The sequence below is a fragment of the Musca autumnalis genome, unplaced genomic scaffold (assembly GCF_047663935.1).
Source record: "Musca autumnalis isolate F117 unplaced genomic scaffold, ASM4766393v1 scaffold_616, whole genome shotgun sequence".
Lineage (NCBI taxonomy): Eukaryota > Metazoa > Arthropoda > Insecta > Diptera > Muscidae > Musca > Musca autumnalis.
Genome location: NW_027412218.1, coordinates 15,797 through 36,461, shown reverse-complemented (window position 1 = coordinate 36,461; position 20,665 = coordinate 15,797). Strand labels below are relative to the sequence as shown.

Sequence of the window (20,665 nt, the reverse complement as noted above, 5' to 3'; positions counted from 1 at the left end):
ACTTGTTTTTTTAATCTTTCAGAAAAAAACAGTATTTTTTGCTTTATGAAAGGCGTTCATGAAATGCAGAAATTTGAACCTTGGCAAGACTTTATGAACACTATTCCTGAAATGCAGTAATTATTTTTTTCTGTGTAGTCTTCGTTGGGGGAACTAAACATTCCACCCAAGTTGTGCCGGTACATGTCCACGTCTCCATTAGGTCATCATAGAGCGAAACCTCTTGATTTTCGATATTTTGAACTTTATGGCCTCAATATCCCAGTGAAACGGTTAAAATTTGTATTTAGTCTTTGTAGGTTATATTAACCATTTCATCTGAAATTTGTCGGTATTACGCCTTCATATAGCCCCCATTGAATGGTCCCGCCCAACTTCCAGTGTTTTGATGGTTTTGGTCCAATATCACACTGAAATGACTGAAATCTTTATACTTTGTGCTCGTTGGGACAAAAAACTTTCCTCCAGAAATTTTTCAGTATAGGTGCATTTTTTGATACAGCCCGCAGAGAACAGTAGCTCCCGATTTTTGGTATTTTTAAGGTTTTAGCCGCATTATCCTATAGGAATATATGCATTTCGGTATGTTGTCATCGCTAGGGATATACAGCATTTCTGCAAAGAATTTACGATAAAATAGTCCTTATACGGCTATGCATTATCCTACAGAAATGGCTAAAATTCAGTATATAGTCTTGGTTGGGGATATACAGCATTCCTGTCAGGAATTGTCGGTATACGTTTTATGTAACTCCATACTAGGTTCCTCCCGATTTTGAAGGTTTTGGCCACATTATCTAACCGAAATGGCTAATTTGGTGTTTAGTCTTCGTTGGGAGTACAAAATATTCCCGCAGAGAATTGTCGGTAAAGATCCACTTCTTGATATAGCCCCCATAAAACGCATCACCCGATTTTCGTTTGCATAGAGTGTTCGACATGGATATAAAACATAGATGCACGTTTTAGTATAGTTGCCATAGAAAAGGTTTTGCGGGTTCCCAGAAATGGGTAGAAAATCTAAACGCAGAACATTGTGAACATACATAGGTTTATATTTTAGTATGTACGCAGGTACTTCCAGTTACCATATTACGCTTCTCCTAGGAATAAGCCTAGACTTGGCGCAGAATTTAGTACTTGCATAAACGAAAGGATAAGGAAAAGTCACATTAGCAAATATTTGCTCCAGCGACCGGCAGTGTGTGCTTACAGAGAAAAAGTGAGCATAAATTTCAATGCATTATTTACGCTCACTTGCTCTCAGTAAGCACACACTGCCGGTTGCTTGGGCAAACATTTGCCTAATGTGACCTTACCTGACTTCAATACAACTCATGGTGGAGGATATAAAAAGTTCGTCCCGGCCGAACTTACCACCGTTCTTACTTGTTTTTTATTATGTACATCTGTATGTATTTTAGGTCCATAAATTTCAACAGTAATACCAACAGTTTGCATGCAGGATCCCATTTCATCCAATTGAATTATTTTTATTTATTTCCCGGAAAACAATTTAAATTACATTTGAATCACTAGAACTGGGGTTTACTGTCCATGTCTTGTATAAATATGACGTCAATAATTGTTATACGGTTTTAACGAAGCTGGCGAACATGACTCCGTGGCGCAACGGTAGCGCGTCTGACTCCAGATCAGAAGGTTGCGTGTTCAAATCACGTCGGGGTCAATTTCTTTTATTATACTTTTCTAAGACATAAAGTTTTTTGTGCGCATGTTCTGAAATTTTCATATCAAAAACTTTGCTGGTCTTATCTATTATCTGTACGACAATTCAAATTATCTGTTGTTAATAGATAACCACGACAAGTAAGTAAGAAAGCTTTCACTAGATGACAGTAAATACATAGAAGCTTTCAATTTAAAATATGTTGTCTCAAATCAATGTGGCAACAATGTTCAAGTATTCATAGAACTTATACAATTTCTACGTGTCACAGAGGGGAAACATAGGCCTAAAGTTGCTCAAAACTCAAAATATGAAAATCGTTTTTTTATGAAAAAATGTTGATAAACGGCAACCAGACTCTTTTCTACATTTGCTATAACCATCCTCGACTTTGTAAGATTAACCAATCCAATGCAGCAGTCGATTGAACCAAAGACATAAATACAACAAGATAAGACATTTTTTTGCTATCATTCTTCAGTGAATGGCTTTTGAATTTAACATAATGTTATATCACGATATGGTGATATAACATTTTTTTCTTTTATACATTTTTACGTATTTAACCGAATTTACTGATCCAATTGACATAGAATTATTCTTGAATAGATCCTTGAATTCATAAATTCCGTTTCTGATACCATTACATGAAATGTTCCTCCTTGGTTGCGATTTTGAATTAACTGCAACCTGTTAAGGGTAATGTTTCTATACAAAGTTTCGTAAACATTTTTTTTGTTGCATGCATTTTGTCAGGTCTTAATTGTATTTATGTCATTGATTGAACTCAGCCGTACTGAAAACAAAAAGTAAATTTTCGAAAACTAAGAAATTAGGTAAACATTAATATGACATTATTTTCGCGAAAATTTATATTTTTTAAGATTTATTGTTTTTGTACAGTCTCCGAACAAGATTAGCACTTAAAATTTTCAGATTGATTTTACATCTTTGCTCTTTAATAACGGTGATACATATCCTCTTTATGAAAATTTTTTATGATAATTTTTAAGATTACTACAATTTCAATAGTGAAAAAGTCTATTTCCCCGTCGTTTCCCGACCATAGTTTCTTCTAATGTTTTATGCGCTTGAGTCTCAAATATCAGATTCAATCATAAAAAATTGCGCATATTTGCGCCATTCCGAAAAAATCTAATTTTTCTCAACTAAAATATGAAATATTTTTATATGGAATTGCACACTAAATTTTGCTCCGCCTTATAACCGGGGCTCTTATTTATCAGACTAAACCAACACCTATCAAATATGTTTGCATTATTCAGAAACATTCACGGCTTTTTTCATGTGAATTGAGAAAAATTTAATTTAAGTAAGTTTCAAAAAATAAAATTTGGAATGAAATATTTGTATATGGGACTATATATACATCTGTACCGATTTGTTTGAAAATTGGCTCAATGTTTTTTAGACTAGTTCAGGTTGCATGTGTCAAATTTCAGTGATTTTGGTGCATTTTTATCTCATATCAGATGCGAATATATATGGAAGCTGCATCCAAATCTGGACCGATTTTCATTATTTTCTATAGGATTAATCCTTGTACAGAAGATATGCTTTGTGCAAAATTGTATATCAATCAGACTATAAATGAGCTTTCTAGGGCTTTTGATCAACTTTTAACACAAATTTCCCCTCTGTGCATGTATCAGTTTATTTCGATGGTGAGATAATTTGATACACTTATACCCTAGACAGACGGCAGCGTTATTTTGCATTAACCCTAGACAGACGGCAGCGTTAATTTGCATTAACTGCCTTAATTCAAATTAATTTGTGCATTATCCACATTCTTAATGCACAAAATCAAACCGAATTTAAACTGAGTTTAGGTATTTCAATATGGAAATGCTGTAAAAGAGAGCCCATATTCATGTAGGAGAGAGAGAGCATATTCATGCTCTGAGACTCAATTTGCATTGCAAACAACAACAAAACAGTTGTTTACCAGCAAACAGCTGTTTCGTAAATGCAGAAACTGTCGTCTGTCAGGGTAAAATTAAATGCACTTCTTAATGCAAATTAACTTTGCCGTCTGTCTAGGGCAGAGACGCGATTCTTTGCAAAGACAGTATAGTGAGGGTGCCTACTGAGTTGTTTTTGCAGTAAACATCATGTGGTTGTTGTTTTCTTCACTCTTACATACACACATACTAAAACATTGATGGCAATTCTTGGGCGACGCTGGTCTAGGGTATTAGAAATTGTTTTAGATATATCAGTCTATGTTATATCGATGCTAACCTTCAGTGTCTTTGATTTAAGGTCTACACCTTTTACTTTAGAGTTTTTTTAGGGCTTACCGATTTTAAGAAATTATAACTAACAAGTAAAAAAGTATCAGTCGGTTTGCCGACAGAGATACATATGTATACCCTCAGTCTGTGTGAATTGGAATTTTCATCCATTGACAATATCGAATAGAATACCGGCTACGCAACCAAACTCCTTCTCCCCAATAATTATGTATTAGAGGGTTTTTAGATTTTGTGGCCCTTTTTGAACGTATGAGCTCGGCCACAAAAATAATAAATATAAATAATACAAGGTGGCGCAAAAGTAATCCTCCTATCAGAAAATGCTATAATTTTTGCGATTGGCCCCTAATGTCAGTTCTGTTTTGACATTTGTGTAGTAAACACATGCGAAATACACGTTAATAAACAATGTTACGCCACACTGCTCCAGAACGCGGAATATTGGTGACTATTTATTTGACAAATTATCGGTCTGTCGTGAATTTCGTCGCAGACGTTTAGCTGCTCGCTTCGAAGACACTGCCAACCAACCAAACTCATTTTTCCCAATAATTATTTATTAGATTAAGATTTTGTGGCCCTTTTGAACGTATGAGCTCGGCCACAAAAGTAATAAATATAAATAATACAAGGTGGCGCAAAAGTAATCCTCCTATCAGAAAATGCTATAATTTTTGCGATTGGCCCCTAATGTCAGTTCTGTTTTGACATTTTTGTAGTAAACACATGCGAAATACACGTTAATAAACAATGTTACGCCACACTGCTCCAGAACGCGGAATATTGGTGACTATTTATTTGACAAATAATAGGTCGGTGACTTTGGCACAAATTGAATTTCGTCGCAGACGTTTAGCCGCTCGCTTCGAAGACACTGGCATCCAACCAAACTCCTTTTCCCCAATAATTATGACACTGGCAACCAACCAAACTCCTTTTCCCCAATAATTATGTATTAGAGGGTTTTTAGATTTTGTGGCCCTTTTTGAACGTATGAGCTCGGCCACAAAAATAATAAATATAAATAATACAAGGTGACGCAAAAGTAATCCTCCTATCAGAAAATGCTATAATTTTTGCGATTAGCCCCTAATGTCAGTTCTGTTTTGACATTTGTGTAGTAAACACATGCGAAAAACACGTTAATAAACAGTGTTACTCTACACTGCTCCAGAACGCGGAATATTGGTGATTATTTATTTGACAAATAATAGGTCGGTGACTTTGGCACAAATTGAATTTCGTCGCAGACGTTTAGCCGCTCGCTTCGAAGACACTGGCATCCAACCAAACTCCTTTTCCCCAATAATTATGTATTATGCTTAGTTTATATTCGGCGTCGTTTCGTGGTTTCGAAGGCGTTTCGTGATTTCGCGCGGAATCAAGAAATTTTATCATGATTTCGCATACAAAAATGAAATCATCTCATTTCGTGATTTCAGCGAAATCAACATCGAAATCACAGTACACATGATATACAACCTTGCTTTTGCCTAAAAAAGTACCAAAAGTTGCAACACTTTTCACGTATCACAATAAACAAGGTAGATGTGCGAATTGCTGGAACAAAAAATGTTAATATCAAAATTTGTAAACAATGTGTAAAAATATTAAATTACATTGTTACAATGATATTTTTCATTGTGTTCCCGTACTTTTTTAATGGTAATGTTAGAAAATAGACCGAATTGTCAAAAATTGCTTCCCCATACAAATTTCGTAAAAAATACGGGAACGGAAAAATTACGGAAATTGCAAAAACTCCAGCAGAAATGTCAAAATCAACGTATCAGCTATAATATTAGATACCAATGTACATATGAACATGCTTGCTGCTAGTTTCTACTAGGCCAAAATTTTATGGCAGAAAACAGGAGAAGTGGGTGTTATTCGGCGCTATTTTTGTTTAAAGAGAAGTGCAAGTCTTGCTAGATTTCGGAGTACGGGAACGCATTTTTAGCACTAAATGGAAAAACTCCTGCAAGTACTAATATTTTGCAGATTCTGAGCAAAACTTTTATCTATCAAAATTTATTATTATGATGTCTCAACCATAAAATAATTTTTTATTTTTTCATTTATTAGCACTATACACAATTAATACGATATATAGATAATTTTACGATAATTTTCCAAATAAAGTTGTAAAGTTCTATATTGTCGTATATTTTTGACGATTAAATCAATTTACAATAAATTGTTTTGAAAATTCATGTTCGATCAGCTGCGCATATGCATCTACCTTTATCATTGTGATATGTTTGAAATCAAGAAAAAATAAGTGTAAACACCGGGGTGTATTTCAGGATTTCGTGAAATCCAGTGGATTTTGAAGCGCAAGTGTAAACTTGGCATTAGAGGGTTTTTAGATTTTGTGGCCCTTTTTGAACGTATGAGCTCGGCCACAAAAATAATAAATGTAAATAATACAAGGTGACGCAAAAGTAATCCTCCTATCAGAAAATGCTATAATTTTTGCGATTGGCCCCTAATGTTAGTTCTGTTTTGACATTTGTGTAGTAAACACATGCGAAATACACGTTAATAAACAATGTTACGCTACACTGCTCCAGAACGCGGAATATTGGTGACTATTTATTTGACAAATAATCGGTCGGTGACTTTGGCACAACGTGAATTTCGTCGCAGACGCGAGATGCTGCCAGGCATGGCAGACCCCGGAGTATCCGTTCTGCAGAGAATATTGCTGCTGTAGCCGAGGATGTCGCGGAAGCGCCTTCGACATAGACCAGATGACGTGCCACGCAAATGGGTATCAGTTGACGGTCTTTACAGCGAATTTTGGTACAATATTTGAAGATGTTTCCGTACAAAGTCTAGACGGTGCGTCTAACATACGATCAATCCATCCTTAATCACCACCAAGAGGAAGATGATTTTTCATCAAAAATAATCATGAGTGATGAGGCGCTCCAGACTTCTTTTTGTGGGACTTTTTGAAGTCGCGGGTTTATGTCAACAAGCCTCAGACTCTTTCAGATCTTAACCCATTTCGTACTTGGTGTTCGATTTTACGAACAGTAAAATCACATTTTTTCAAAAAAATATTTATGGATGAAAAAGTTTAAATTTTAAACAAGTTTTGGTATATGTATAAAGTCTAATCTGTCAGCAAATAAAAAAAAAAATTGTTTCCTTGAAAACCCCACCTCCCACTCGATGTTAAGGGTAGATTTTTAAAACCTATATTTTTGGATCTTTTTTAAATTAATTTTAAAAAATTATAAAAAAATTAAATTAAAAAAGTAATCATGGGGAATTATTGCCAATATATGTAGCCGTTTCACAAAATATAGAGAACTTGATTTACATGCGCAAGTGCGAGTTTAAAGGTGTGCAAAGATGACTGTTCGAAATCTCGAACGCTGGTACTTAACCCACATATTGATGGGTATATCAAAACGTGGAAATTTACTGACAAATTGCGGGGAAAAGTTATTATAGCACCATATAAGACTAAATACTAAATTTAAGCCACTTCTCAAGGATAGTGCGGCTAAAAGCCTGAAATACCCTAAAATTGTTAGGTACAATTCAACGGAGGTTATATAAAACGTGGAACTATGCTGGCAAATTTCTGGAGGAAAGTTAAGTAACCTCAAAAAAGACTAAATATGTATAAATTTACAGTCATTTTTGTAGGATAATGCAGCTAAATCCTTGAGATCTCCCGAAAATCGGGCGGTACCGCTCTATGGGGGGCAATCCAAAACGTGAACCAGTGCTGACACATTTCGGGGAAAAGTTTTGTAGGTCCAAAGAAGTCTCAATACCAATCTTCAACCATATTTTCATAGAAAAATTGTGAAATAAATCAATAAAACGGCAAATAAATCAATTTTATTTTACTTCTAATCATATAGCTTAAGTGCCAGTGTTCGAAATTTCGAACACCACTTTCCGGAAAAACGAAAAATCGGAAAATTTTTTATACCCTCCACCATAGTATGGAGGGTATATTAAGTTTGTTTTTCCGTTTGTAACGCATTGAAATACTCATTTGTGACCCTATAAAGTATATATCGAGCCCTTCCCGCGAAAAAGATGTAAGCGACATTTTTTCGATTTTCGTTTTTTTACGGAAATCTATGAAGAATATTCCAACACACCATCTCCCAAATTTTTAGAACTCAGCCATGTACCGTTACGAAATTAGAGCAAAAACAATTTTGATGTAAGCGCCATTTTTGATTTTTGTGTACATTTGTTTGTGACAGCGAATTGTCGCTTACATCAAATTGCACATTTACATACCATGTCGTTATTCAACTATATTACAAGAAATACGTTTTTATCTTATAATTCTTCGAATAAATACTTGCTATAAAATTAGTGTGCCTTGTTTTTAAATTGTAGATAAGAATTACTCTAAAAATGATTTGTTTCAAATAATTTTTTTTGATGTAACCGCCACTTCTCAAAGTAAAAGCCTGATTGCGTGACAGCGAAAAAGATGTAAGCGACACAAACTACCGTTATATTGAAGATATTCCACAATTTTTTTATTTTTTCAGTAAATAGGATTTAATAACAGAACTATACCAAATTTAAATAACCAATTTTGTTTATATCAAAAGTAATTCAATAAAAACCGTTTCCTGTAAATTTAGCTTTTTGTCGCTTACACCTTTTTCGCGGGAAGGGCTCGATATATTCTTGATCAGGGTAAAATTCTGAGTCGATCTGTGCACGTCCGTCCGTCCGTCCGTCTGTGGTAATCACTCTAGCATCCACAAAAATGGAGATAGGACGCTGAAATTTTGGTAAAATGCGGCTTTTGTTTGCAGGCAGGTCAAGTTCGATGATGGGCTATATCGGTCCACGTTTTGGTATAGCCCCCATATAACGGTACCCCCCGATTTACGGTATTCTGACGTTTTTAGCTACATTTTCAGACCGATTTAGCTATAATTTGACATTTAGGGTTCCTAAGTGTCAATAAACTTATATAACCAAACTTGTGGACATAGGTCCACGTTTTGGTATAGCCCCCATATAACGGTACCCCCCGATTTACGGTATTTTGACGTTTTTAGCTACATTTTCAGACCGATGTAGCTATAACTTGACATTTAGGGTTCTTAAGTGTCAATAAACTTATATAACAAAAGTTGTGGACATAGTTCCACGTTTTGGTATAGCCCCCATATAACGGTACCCCCCGATTTACGGTATTTTGACGTTTTTAGCTACATTTCCGATTTAGCTATAAATAGGCATTTAGGGTTCTTAAGTGTCAATAAACTTATATAACAAAACTAGTGGACATAGGTCCATGTTTTGGAATAGCTCCCATATAACGTTACCGCCAGATTTGAGGTATTTTGACGTTTTTAGCTACATTTTCAGACCGATTTAGCTATAAATTGACATTTCGGGTTTTTAAGTGTCAATAAACTTATATAACAAAAGTTATGGACATAGGTCCACGTTTTGGTATAGCCCCCATATAACGGTACCCCCCGATTTACGGTATTTTGACGTTTTTAGCTACCTTTTTAGACCGATTTAGCTATAATTTGACATTTAGGGTTCTTAAGTTCATATAAACTTATATAAGAAAACTTGTGGACATAGGTCCAAGGTTTGGTATAGCCCCCATATAACGGTACCCCCGATTTACGGTATTTTGACGTTTTTAGCTACATTTTCAAACCGATTTAGCTATAAATTGACATTTAGGGTTTTTAAGTGTCAATAAACTTATATAACAAAAGTTGTGGACATAGTTCCACGTTTTGGTATAGCCCCCATATAACGGTACCCCCCGATTTACGGTATTTTGACGTTTTTAGCTACATTTTCAGGCCGATTTAGCTATAAATAGGCATTTAGGGTTCTTAAGTGTCAATAAACTTATATAACAAAACTAGTGAACATAGGTCCATGTTTTGGAATAGCTCCCATATAACGTTACCGCCAGATTTGAGGTATTTTGACGTTTTTAGCTACATTTTCAGACCGATTTAGCTATAAATTGACATTTCGGGTTTTTAAGTGTCAATAAACTTATATAACAAAAGTTATGGACATAGGTCCACGTTTTGGTATAGCTCCCATATAACGGTACCCCCGATTTACGGTATTTTGACGTTTTTAGCTACATTTTCAGACCGATTTAGCTATAAATTGACATTTAGGGTTCTTAAGTGTCAATAAACTTATATAACAAAATAAGTGGACATAGGTCCATGTTTTGGAATATCCCCCATATAACGTTACCGCCCGATTTGAGGTATTTTGACGTTTTAAGTCACATTTCTGGACCGAATTAGCTATAATTTGATATTTAGGGTTCTTACTGACCAAAAAACTTATATTCGAAAAAATTATATACCATGTTTTGGTATAGCCCCATATAACGGTACATCCCGATTTTCGGTATTTTGAGAATTTTACCTACAAGTTTTAACCGAATTAGCTGTAATTTGAACATTTGACATTTGAAGTTCTTAGTGGTCACCACACCTCTCCACCAAAATTCTCTGAAATTTTGGGAAAATGCGTCTTTTGTTTGCAGGCAGAGTCAAATTCGATAATGGGCTATATCGGTTCACGTTTTGGTATAGCCCCATAAAACGGTACCCCCCGATTTACGGTATTTTGATGTTTTTAGCTACATTTTCAGACCGATTTAGCTATAAAATGGCATTCAGGGTTCTTAAGTGTAAATAAACTTTTATAACAAAAGTTGTGGACATAGGTCCACGTTTTGGTATAGCCCCCATATAACGGTACCCCCCGATTTACGGTATTTTGACGTTTTTAGCTACATTTTCAGACCGATTTAGCTATAATTTGACATTTAGGGAACTTAAATGCCAATAAACTTATATAACTAGTGGACATAGGTCCATGTTTTGGAATAGCCCCCATATAACGTTACCGCCTGATTTCAGGTATTTTTGACGTTTTAAGTCACATTTCTAGACCGAATTAGCTATAATTTGATATTTAGGGTTCTTACTGACCAAAAAACTTATATTCGAAAAAATTATGAACATACATCCATGTTTTGGTATAGCCCCATATAACTGTACATCCCGATTTTCGGTATTTTGGGAATTTTACCTACAAGTTTTAACCGAATTATCTGTAATTTGAACATTTGACATTTGAAATTCCTAGTAGTCACCACACCTCTCCACCAAAAATTGTCAAGAAAGGTCGATGTATTAATAAAGCCCCCATATAACGGTACCTCCCGATTTTCAGTAATTTGATGATTTTAGCTACAATGTTAAACCGAACTAGCAGTAATTTGACATTTGAAGTTCTTAGTGGTCACAACACCTCACCATCAAAAATTGTCAACATAGGTCCATGTTCGGATAAAGCTCCCATATAACGGTACCTCCCAATTTTCAGTAATTTTGCAATTTTAGCTACAATTTTTAGCCGAACTAACTGTAATTTGACATTTGAAGGTTGTAGTGCATCAACAATTTTCAACATAGCCCCAATATAACGATACTTCCCGATTTTCAATACTTTGAGGATTTTACTTAAAATGTTTAACCAACGTAGGTCCATGTTTTGGTATAGCCCCAAAACAAACCTCCCGATTTTCCGTACCTTAGCTTTATTTTTTGGACGAACTTTCGGTAATTTGAAATTTAAAAGCCAACAAAAATTCTGCAACAAAAATTTTTCATTTAAGTTCATATTTTCGTATAGCCCACATACCTCCGAACTAGCTGTTAATGACATTTGAAGTTTCCACGTTATGTACCGATTTTCGGTATTTTGAGGATTCTAGCTGCAATTTTTAACCGAATTAGGAATTATTTGACATTAAAGGCTCCCATCAAAAACTGTCAACATAGGTCCATGTTTTATTATAACCCCTATATAACGGTACCTCCCAATTTCTAGCCCACCAAAAATTGTCAACATACATAGTTAGATATAGGCACCATAAAAAGCGCCTCCCGAATGAAGCATTTTATGTACATTATCTGACATTTTAACGTACCCACTTAAAGTTGGGGACAGGAATGAAAACTAATTATTCCATTTTAGTTCAGAATATTTTATGGTGGAGGGTATGAAAAGTTCGGCCCAGCCGAACTTAACGCTTTTTTACTTTTTTTTTACTTGTTTGAGTTGATTTTTGACATCAGTGGGTCCTAATTACCCTAAAAAGTGCTTTGTTTTTACAAAAATAAATAAAAAAATTTTCTCGGTACGATATGGGTTAAAGGCAATACCCGCCAAGAATGTTAGGACCTATCGCCGGAAGTTTTGGCCAAAGTGATGTAAAATGCCATAAAAATGGCTCAAATGACAATAAACTGTGCGGCGGCCATTTATCTGATATCATATTCTCGTTTGATGTAAAAAAAATTAAAAGACCAAATAAAAATAATCCACAAGAAAAATCAAAGTTTTTAATTTTTTTAAATTACAGCCAAAAAACTTCGGAAGATTACTTTTGCGCCACCTTGTAATAAAAATAAATAAAATTAAAGCTCAAATCTATTGCGGAGTGGATAGACCAGTGGATGTTATTTTGGGAGTAATGTCCGTTCGATAACATAGCGCGTCCTCCAGTCATTTCAGTTGATCATTGTATAACCTAGTTTTTTCGACGCTATGTCAGGAAGCATGGATTTGCCCACGAAAAATATATTATCTCTGTAAAGAAGCATCTGTATAAATTTCCAAAGGATCTTCGAACAGACTCTAAACAGAACTTAAAAAAATGGAAGGTATCCTACGGAGAAGGCGGATATGGGTCATTTTCGAAGTTAAACTTATTTTGAAGATAATTTCAAGATAGTCGTGCGTACCATTTTTATGATTTTTTTCTTACTTTTGTGGGGGAGGTGCCAGAATGGTTGGACCGAAATAGCCCTTCTTCGAACTTAAACTAAGTTTGGACAAAATGTTACGAAGGTCAAATTTTGGACCAAATCGGCTAATCCGTTTGAGAGTTATAGTGCGCTCCAATCACTACACATGGTGCCATAGGGTTTTTAAAATCTTTTCGGATATTTTCTCAGTAAGTATGGACTTGCCCTGATGAAACTTGTACCGACGTAAGGGGGGTACTAAATACAAGTTGTTTCAACAAAGATCAAAGCGATCGGAGAGCAGCTCCTAAACTGAACTTTTCCGAATTTTTGTGTGGGAGGTACACGAAGGAGTTCACCGATTAAGTCCATATTGTAACCTATTCTAAGTCAGGTAAAAATTTCATGAAAAGTACTCCTTTCAAGAGTTATCGTGCGCACAAATTTTCCGAACATTTTCGAACTTTTGTGGGAAAGGTACCAGAAGGAGCGGAGCGATTTAACCCATTTTCGAACATAAACTATGTTTGGACAAAATATAACGAAAGCCAAATTTTGGACCGAATCGGTTGATCCGTTCGAGAGTTATCGTGCGCTCCAGCCAGACAGACGGACGGACATGGCTAAATCAACTCCAAATTGTCTGAAACGGATTTCGATGAGGCACATGGGCAACATGATAATAGTATACGATTTTTCGATAATATTCAAAACTAATAATAGGATTATAGAAATCGTGATTTTGCATCATTTAATGTATATCTCATGAGTGTGCTCCGTACAGCATCTTCTTAATGGGAGTCTAAAGACCAAAATTTGATACGTGAATTTTTATAAAAAACCCTATATTTTGCGTGCAAAATTTACAAGTGTAATTCAATTTCCTTTGAATCCCGCGTGAATTTATTTTTTTTACGTGACCTATCTTTTAGCCCTTCCGCGATCGAATCCATCCACTAAAACCACGGATATAGATACATTGGAAATAGGAAAATCAGCGAAAATATATTTTGACAAATCCGAGTATTAAACCGCGGTTTTCTTTAAAAAGTTTTACATAAATGGAATCCTTTATACGTGATTACAATATTTGCGAAAACGCGTTTCATAAACTAAAGAGATACGCGAGTAATATGGGTCTTTTACGCAAAATAGAATGTGGAGGCACATCCGTGGTGCTTGAAGAATATATTTGAAATAGTTGTATATTGACGTATTTTTGATGAGCGCAAATGAAACCGGATGCGCATAAACATCGTATGCACATTGCGCGACATTTACCCACTTTAAGGTTTTTTGCATTGTGTGATGTAACTGGCGGCAAACAATGGCTGCTGAGTGAAACATCGAAATATGCATAAATATTGAAAGAGATTGATTCCATTTATCAAAAATGGGATGCAATCAACCAACTTTAACTAATTCGTAATTTTCATATTTTTTGAATGATTGTAATTTCAATATTACTCTTAATTTCCTATCCTTATAAGTTATCACAGTAAGCAACTAAGCTTTCACGATGGTAAACCAAGTAATTATTGTATGGGATTTTATATAGTTGGGGAGTTCCCAAATATTTCTTCTAATTTTTCGACTCAAACAAAATAATATATTTGCAACAATATTTTCCAACAATAAGTTTTTCTCTTTTGTTGTTGCTACAATATGTAATTTATGTACCCAATCTCTATAAATTTGGTTTCGTATTTTTCTACGCATTGTCTAGATTCCGCATATATTTTTATACCCTCCACCACAGGATGGGGGTATATTAAGTTTGTCATTCCGTTTGTAACTACTCGAAATAATCATTGTAGACTCCACAAACTATATATATATTCTTGATAAGCGTGCAATTCTACATCGGTATAGCCATGTCCGTCCGTCTGTGGAAATCACTCTAGCGTCCGAACAGATTGACGTAGGTGGATGAAATTTTAAGAAAATCTATTATATGTACGTAGGACTTTTGGTATTGAAAGCGGGCTATGTGGGTCCACGCTTTCGTATAGCCCCCATACAAAGTGACGCGTGATGCGTCGTCGTTTTAAGGAATTTTTAGGATATTTGTCCCATTTTATCACCGAATTGGTTGTAAGTTGGTATTTTGTGTCTCCTCATTATCACACCGAGATGGCTGAAATTTGGTATTTAGTCTTCATTGGGGGTATAAAACTTTCCCCCAGAAATTTGTAGGTATAGGTCCACGCCATCATATAGCCCCCATAGAACGGTACCTTCCGATTTTCGGTATTTTGAAGGTTGTGATCACATTAATCCACCGAAATGGTGAAATTTGTGGTGGAGGGTATAAAAAGTTCGGCCTGACCGAACTTAACGCTTTTCCTACTTGTCTTCCTTCTTCTGTTGTAATCACGCTACCTTCCAAATGAGTTGATACAGGGGGGTGAAATTTTGTCCACACGTGCCTTTGGTCTGAATTTAGATCAAGTTCGAAGGTGGGCTGGAATTTGTATAGGTCAACGTCTTCGTATATCCGCTACAGAACGGTACCTTCCGATTACACTGTGCAGCAGCATTTTTGGGGGGTGGAAAATTTCATATGGAGATGAAAGCCCTGGATGAATATACTAAGAACCCAAAAGGAAATATTCGCCATAGGTCAAGTTTCTGAGATATCGCGCGATGATGTTTTTGATTTTTTCCCTATAATACTTGGGAAAATAGCTCCATATCTCTGTTTGGCGTTGTTGTAGCTTCGTGCTGAGGTGACATGTCTTAAGTCAAATCGATTGGCGAATCTTTTTGTAGAACATTTCATTCATCTAACTCAACGCCTTTCATGTCCTTTTCGTCCTTTATTTCTTGAACCGTAGTGAAAGTACTACAAGATGAGATTTTTCAGCATCCAAATATTCTACAAAAATGTTGCTCAGAAGATTTTAGGTACGGTTCATCGATTTTGTCCCGTTTTCATTGTCATTTTTGATATTTATTCGGACTTGGTTCAGAATTAAACTATGTTTTGTTCTCTGTATATTCGTTATTGGTTATGTATAGGTATGTAGACATAACAGTTGGATATTGCTTATGTAGACATCTGGGGTGCTTCTGAAATATTTGCCACAAATAGGTCTTGTAATGATGAACACGTTAATAAGGAATTTTCTTGGAGGATAGTCCGGTTATCTCAGTTTTTGAACCGGATATTCCGACATTAAAACCGATTTTTGGACCGGTTTTAAGTAACCGATTAAACTTATATGTATACCATTAAAAAGCTTATGGAGTTGTCAATCAAACAAAATTAATTCGCTTATGAAAACTTTGCTAGTTGCAGTTCTAGAACAAAAAACCCGTTTTCTTAAACCGTTTTTAAATAAAAATATCAGTACGCGCAAATATGGAGTTATGGCGTGATCAAATTCCGTTAGGGTTTTTGTCATGTAGGTATGTATAGTTTGTCAAGAAAGAATTCATTTCGCTATAACTCAGAACTTTGACCTATGGCAAAACTGTCCTTCCGGGTTCATCCTATTATCTTCATCGACATTCATCGCCAAAAAGATTTTTTCATCCCCCAGCCTTTGATCTCCATATTTGCGCGTACTGATATTTTTCCTTAAAAACGGTTTAATAAAACGGTTTTTTGTTCTAGAACTGCAACTAGCAACATTATTCATAAGCGAATTAATTTAATTTGATTGACAACTCCTAAGCTTTTTAATGGTATACATATAAGTTTAATCGCTTACTTAAAACCGGTTCAAAAATCGGTTTTAATGTCGGAATGTCCGGTTCAAAAACTGAGATAACCGGATCTATCCTCCAAGAAAATTTGTTATTAACGTGTTCATCATTACAAGAGCTATTTGTGGTAAATATTTCAGAAGCACCCCAGATGTCTACATAAGCAATAACCAATTGTTATGTCTACATACCTCTACATAACCAATAACGAATATACAGAAAAACAAAACACAGTTTAATTCTGAACCAAGTCCGAATAAATATCAAAAGTGACAGCGAAAACGGGACAAAATCGATTAGCTGTCAAGGAGAACCGTACCTAAAATCTTCTTAGCAACATTTTTGTAGAATATTTGGATGCTGAAAAATCTCATCTTGAGGTACTTTCACTACCGTTCCGAAAAGGACATGAAAGGCGTTGAGTTAGATGAATGAAATGTTCTACAAAAAGATTCGCCAATCGATTTGACTGAAGACATGTCACCTCAAAACGAAGCTACAACAACGCCAAACAGAGATATGGAGCTATTTTCCCAAGTATTATAGGGAAAAAATTAAAAACTTCATCGCGCGATATCTCAGAAACTTGACCTATGGCAAAAATTTCCTTTTGGGTTCTTAGTATACCCATGAAGGGCTTTCATCTCCAAAAGAAATTTTCCACCCCCCTGACTTTGAGTTCCATTTTGTGTCACAGTGTTATCGATATTTTCAATGTTGTGACCTCAATATACCGCCGAAATGGATGAAATTTTAGGATATAAAGCATTCCACCAGAAATTTTTGGGTTTAGGTCCATGTCTTCATATAGCCCCCAGAAATCCCAATGGTTCCTCCTAAATTTCGGAATTTTGAAGGTTTCTGGGTCATTATCGAATCGAAATGGATAAAATGCCATATGGTGGTGCCATATGTTAAAATTTTTAGTATGACTCCTATATCACGGCACCTCACGATTTTATATACTCTGAGGGCTCAAGCCATATTTTTTCACCAAATCAGCTATAATTTTATTTAAAGGTATTCAGTCGTTAAAAACTTATCCACAAAAATTGTAGGCCATTGTCGATTGTAGATACAACATTTTAGTATATCATCCATATAACGTTCCTTTCGACCGAAGTTGCAGTAATTTCGTATGGCGGGTTCTTAGATTGTGTTAATATGGTGGGTGTAACTTTGTATTTCGGATCCCCGCATGATTATTAGGGTTATGACTTTTTTCAACCTCGTACCCCTGTATGATATAATATTAATTATAATGTGGTTCGGTAAAAAAAGCTGCTGCCCAAAAAGCTTTTAAAGTTTTTATTTTCAGAACTTTTGACAATTTTTTGAAGTCACTGTCAGGTATAAGGGCACACGACATAACCAAAATGACATAACCGTTTGTTTCTCACTAATTTCATCATCGTATCTATATATATATAAATGAGCTTGGTGATAAGTGATTGACTGACTGACTGACTGACTGACTGACTCATCATCAACGCCCAGCCAAAACGGCTAAAGCTAGGAGCTTGAAATTTTACCAGTGGGTCACTGTTGATGCAAATGTGCGAGATAAGGCCGGGTTTTAGAAAATTCGTCCTGGAACCACAAAAAATAACAACAACAAAAATCCTTATTTTTCATTACTATTACATACTTATTCACTTAGTTGGCCCTCTGCAAGACATGTGTAAAATTAACAATGCCATAACTTCTTGATATCGTAAGAGATCACACATAATTTCAAATTTTGTAGTTTACTTCTAGGCGCACTTATTTTATCGTAAACCACTAAATAATAGAAAGACAAGACATTTGTTATCTTCCATTGCAACAGATGTCGCAGTTGGTGATAATGGTGTATAAACATCAATTACGCAAATGAACAAATGAGTTGCTGTTGAAGACAACATTAGGGGAATAAATTCAGAAATCGGCCAGAAATAACAACAACTAAAAACTGTATGGACCTGACTTTTTGGTAATAACTAAATGTTTGCAAATCAATGAAAGTGCAATAGAATTGTGCATATTACCACGATTTATTTGCAATTAAGAATTTTATCGTATATGGAGATGTACAGTCATAACTATTCAATTTTCAATTTCAAAATCTGTAATTTGATGAAATCGCTAAATAATTAATGAAATCAATAATAGGCCCCAGGAATATAGGAATTTGGTATGGAAATCAAGGTTGGGAAGTGGTGCTTCTAAAAGGAAATGGTTTGGAAAATTACCAATCATGTGTACGAAAAGTACTAAATTTAGTACAATTTAGATTTGGGTGAACGTAAAGAGCTGGAAACCTGAAATTTGGAATTAAGGTTACTGTTGTAGTGTAGGATTGAGATATGAAGGTAGTTTTGGAAATTCGTGCTTATGTGTACGAAAAGTACTAAATAGTACTAAATTTGGTACAATAGGGATTTGTGTGAACGGATAGAGCTGGAATCCTGATATTTGGAATTGAGATTACTGTTGGAGTGTAGGATTGAAGAACTTTTGGAAATTCGTACTTATGTGTATGAAAAGTACTAAATGGTACTAAATTTGATACCATGGGGATTTGGGTGAACGGATAATAGCTGGAATCTCGAAATTTGGAATTGAGATTACTGGTGGGGTGTAGGATTGAGGTAGTTTTGAAAATTCGTACTTATGGGTACGAAAAGTACTAAATGGTGCTAAATTTAGTACAATTTGGATTTGAATGAACGGATAGAGCTGGAAACCTGAAATTTGGAATTAATATTACTGTTGAAGTGTGGTTTTGGTAATTAGTACTTATGTGTACGGAAAGTACTAAATGGAACTAATTTTTGTATAATGGGGATTTGGGTGAACGGATAGCGCTGGAATCTCTAAATTTGGAACTGAGATTACTGGTGGAGTTTAATATTGTGGAAGTTTTGGAAATTCGTACATAGGGTACGAAAAATACTAAATAGCACTAAATTTGGTACCGTTTCGATTTGGGTGAACGGATAGGGCTTGATTCCTCAAATTTGGACTGAGGATCACTGATGAAGAGTAAGAAAGATGCACCGAAGGGTTTTTGGAAACTTGAGTGTACGAAAAGTAATAATTGGTACTAAATTTAGTACAATTTGGATTTGAGTGAACGGATAGAGCTGGATTCCTGAAATTTGGAATTGATATTACTGTTGGAGTGTAGGACTGGGGAAGTTTTGGAAATTCTTACTTATGTGAATGAAAAGTACTAAATGGTACTAAATTTGGGACAATAGGGATTTGGGTGAACGGATATAGTTGGAATCTCGAAATTTGGAATTGAGATTACTGGTGGGGTGTAGAATTGAGGTAGTTTTGAAAATTCGTACTTATGGGTACGAAAAGCACTAAATGGTACTAAATTTAGTACAATTTGGATTTGGGTGAACGTATGTATGTAGCTGGAAACCTGAAATTTGGAATTAAGATTACTGTGAAGTGTAGGACTGAGATATGAGGGTGGTTTTGGAAATTCGTGCTTATGTGTTCGAAAAGTACTAAATTTGGTACAATAGGGATTCGAGTGAACGGACAGAGCTGGAATCCTGAAATTTGAAATTGAGATTACTGTTGGATCATAGGATTGGGGAAATTTTGGAAATTCGTATTTATGTGTACGAAAAGTACTAAATGGTACTAAATTTATTACAATTTGGATTTGGGTGAACGGATAGAACTGGAATCCTGAATTTTAAGTATCAAGGTTGGGAAATGGCGTTGAAATAAGGAAATGGTTTTGGAAGTTCGTATTTATGATTACGAGCAGTACTAAATTTGGATTTGGGTGAACGGATAGAGCTGGAATCCTAAAGTTTTGAATTAAGATTACTGTAGGGGTGTAGGATTGAGATAGTTTTAGAAATTCGTACCTTTGGGTACGAAAAGTACTAAATGGTACTAAATTTGGTACAATTTGGATTTGGATGAACGGATAAAGCTGGAATTCTGAAATTTGGAACTAAGATTACTGTCGGACAGTAGAATTGAGGTAGTTTTGGAAATTCGTACTTATGGGTACAGAAAGCACTAAATTCGGTACAATTTGAATTTTAGTAAACGGATAGTGTTGGAATTAGGAATTAAGATTACTGTAGGAGTGTAGTATTGAGGAAATTTTGAAAAGTCGTACGTGTGCGTACGAGAAGTACTAAATGGTACTAAAT

The 20,665-nt window shown here is 35.2% G+C and overlaps 1 non-coding gene across 1 annotated transcript; it reads left to right on the top strand.

Moving 5' to 3' along the window:
- The first annotated feature begins 1,618 nt into the window (after positions 1-1,618).
- TRNAW-CCA (transfer RNA tryptophan (anticodon CCA)) lies at positions 1,619-1,690 on the top strand. The gene has a single exon. It is a non-coding gene; the product is annotated as a tRNA-Trp (tRNA).
- The last annotated feature ends 18,975 nt before the right edge of the window (positions 1,691-20,665 follow it).